The 3,275-nt window shown below is 40.0% G+C and overlaps 1 pseudogene; it reads right to left on the reverse strand.

Annotated features, from left to right (window-relative positions):
- Positions 1–1,238: 1,238 nt before the first annotated feature.
- LOC132537107 (U2 spliceosomal RNA) lies at positions 1,239–1,381 on the reverse strand (annotated as a pseudogene).
- Between the last annotated feature and the right edge of the window lie 1,894 nt (positions 1,382–3,275).

Consider the following 3,275-nt stretch of genomic DNA (forward strand, 5'->3'; position numbering starts at 1 on the left):
CTCTATTGCCTTGAAAGAAGCCTTGTTGCAGTGGTGTCTTTCCTTTTGTCTTTCTTTCTGAAAAAGTTAGCTTGGAGAAGTGAAGCCCCAATGACAACATCTATAAAAATATAGATGATGATGATGATGATAATGATAGATGGGTGGACAAGAAGACAGTATGTGTACATTTTTGGAGAGAGAGAGAGAGAGATGAATTTTAAGCAGCATGATTCAAAAGAAAAAAGTCTTGATGAAGTAGGTGACACAGAACCAAGCTTAACTTTACCAGACTGACAGTAACTAGAATGTCTTAGAAGTCTAGTGACTATTAAAGAATATAATGTGTCTAGGATGGGATAGTGGTATAAGGGTCATCATAAATAATGTGGATGTGACTAAAGTGAAGAAAATTTTGGTGGCAATATTCTAATTGTAGAGTGTGTCAGCAATAATGCCTAGACAGTGAGGATGTGGGATGCATTGGATTGACCTTCTCGTGGTGCATCCCGTGAGTACCCATTCATTGGGGAAACTGACGATCCTTCCTAGCTGACTGAATCCACATGGATCCCAGTCACTTTCAAAGCCAGCAACAAGCAGCTTCTGACAGCTTTCAACCTGACGCTATTGACTGGCTATGGAAGAAGGGCAAACGCTAGAAGAAGAAGTGAGGATGTGGTGGAATATCAAATTTTTAGGTGTCTACTGAGATCATTTTGAATACCAAATTTAAATACAGAGATTTCTGAGAACTGTGAAAAATATTCTTCACATAAAGAAGACTGCTATATTGTGTGCCACCAAATAATGCCACTCTTGTGATTTTCAAGAACAAGCTCCAAAAGAGCTAGAATATCATTATTTTTCCACTTACCTTTAAATTGTAAAGGCTATGGATTAGACATTCTCTTGAGAGTCTTTATGTCTCTATGATCTATGACTTGATATCATTTTGATCTGGTTCTTTTTGAAACATGTAAAATGTTTCTCATTTATCAGAGATGAAATACCCTTGAACATGCTAGTAAGAATCTGCATATATAAAGCAATATGTCATTGAAGTAATGCCTATCAATATCGCTAATATATCAATAGCTTTTGCCTGATTTTGCAGTCTGCTGCTAAAAAAAAAAAAAAATTGAGCTGGTAGCAGCTGAGTACAGCCAATTCAACTGCTGACTGAAATAACAAAACTGTTTCCTGAGCTAGTCACCGTGATGATCTTTTAACCCAGCTGAGAGAGATCTATATTAGTTATAGTGTTTGACACTCCAGCCTCCATCCCCACTCCTCATATATACGTTGTAAAATATTTTATAGTAATAGTATATTGATCTTATTTTTAAACTGATAATAACAGATACTACACTTGATCTTAGCCAAAAAGCCGAGAAGCAGTTATCATTTTTATACATGGTTATCTATCAATTCTTAATTCTTAGAATACGTAACCTTGAAAGAAATTATATTTGAAAATATAGAGGGAGGGATTCAGGGCCCTGTACAACCAACATGGATGTGAAGATAGTGAATGTGAAACATTTAACTCAACAACTGCTATAGGAGAATGCAACCACTATTTGTTATTATTATTATCATAAAGTTATGGAGATAGGGTGGTAACATAGTATTTATGCAAAAAGATTTTCATGCTTAAGGCAACAACAATCTTAAATTCAATCCCCAGCACCCCCATAAGCAGCTTACCAATGCTCTGGAAGAACAAACAACCTTTCAAACTTGAGGATATCTAGGTTTGAACATGGCTTCTAAGACATTGAAAAAAGCTTTGGGGGGAGTCGGGCTGTAGCGCAGCGGGTTAAGTGCAGGTGGCGCAAAGCACAAGGACTGGAATAAGGATCCCAGTTCGAGCCCAGGCTCCCCACCTGTAGGGGAGTCGCTTCACAGGCGGTGAAGCAGGTCTGCAGGTGTCTATCTTTCTCTCCCCCTCTCTGTCTTCCCCTCCTCTCTCCATTTCTCTCTGTCCTATCCAACAATGACGACAACAACAATAATAACTACAACAATAAAACAACAAGGACAACAAAAGGGAATAAATAAATAAAATAAAATATTAAAAAAAAAGAAAAAAGCTTTGGTGCTATAGTTTAATTCTTGCACAGTGAAGGAAGGAAGGAAGGAAGGAAGGAAGGAAGGAAGGAAGGAAGGAAGGAAGGACAGAAGGGGAAGGGAAGGGAAGGAAAGGGAAGGGAAGGGAAGGGAAGGGAAGGGAAGGGAAGGGAAGGAAAAAGAAGGAAGGGAGGGAGAAAGGGAGGAAGGAAGGGAAAGACAGGAAGGAGGAAGGAATGGAAGGAGGAAGGAAGGAAGGAAGGAAGGAAGGAAGGAAAGAAGGAAGGAAGGAAGGGAAAGGAGGGAAGAAGGGAGGGAGGGAAGGAGGGAGGAAGGAAGGAAGGAAGGAAGGAAGGAAGGAAGGAAGGAAGGAAGGAAACGAAGGGAAGGAGGAAGGAATGGAAGGAATGAAGGAAGGAGGAAGGAAGGAAGGAAGAAAGGAAGGAACGGAGGGGAGGAGGGAGGGAATGAGAAAGTTATGTGTTAAAACAAAGACTAATTTAAATTCAGAAAACAATATTTAAGTGCTTATGTAACCAAAGCTGCTCTGGGAAATCTGGCTTGTTTATCTATGTCCCTTCCAATTGTTTTTTTTTTTTTTTTATAGGCTACAAGCAAGTGTATTGCAACAGATCTGGGAAATCAGAAAAGGGAATGGAGGTGCACTAAAAGGAATGTGGGGATCTGAGACCCTTTGACAGTGTAAGATGATGCCAGTTTGGTGGAGTTTGAAATGTATTGACACAGATCTTGGAGAAACGTGGGAACATACCCCTATGAAAACAATAATTCTGTAAAGCAACTTTTTTTAAATAAAGTGATACTGAAGGTAAGAAAAGAAAAGAAATCAATGTATGTCAAAACCAAAGATTACTGCTAGCACATTATACCAGAGCAGACTCCCAGCAAACACTGCCCCTATCTATTTAATGGGAACCTATATAGTGCTGCCCGCTCATTCACAGTGAGGTAGAGAGCTGTAATAGGCTCACAAAACAGATTGCCTAGATTTGATCCCTAGCATTTCTGCTATCAGAAAAGTTCCAGGGCCAGGTGGTGGTATACTTGGCTAAGCACACACACACATTATAGTATTCAAGGACCCAGGTTCAAGCCCCTGTTCCCCACCAGCGGGTAGGGGGGGGAAAGCTTCACAAGTGGTGGCTACAGGTATCTATCTCTCTCTGTCTCTCTTCTCTATCTCCCTCTCTCTTCAACTTCTC

The sequence above is a fragment of the Erinaceus europaeus genome, chromosome 2 (assembly GCF_950295315.1).
Source record: "Erinaceus europaeus chromosome 2, mEriEur2.1, whole genome shotgun sequence".
Classification (NCBI taxonomy): domain Eukaryota; kingdom Metazoa; phylum Chordata; class Mammalia; order Eulipotyphla; family Erinaceidae; genus Erinaceus; species Erinaceus europaeus.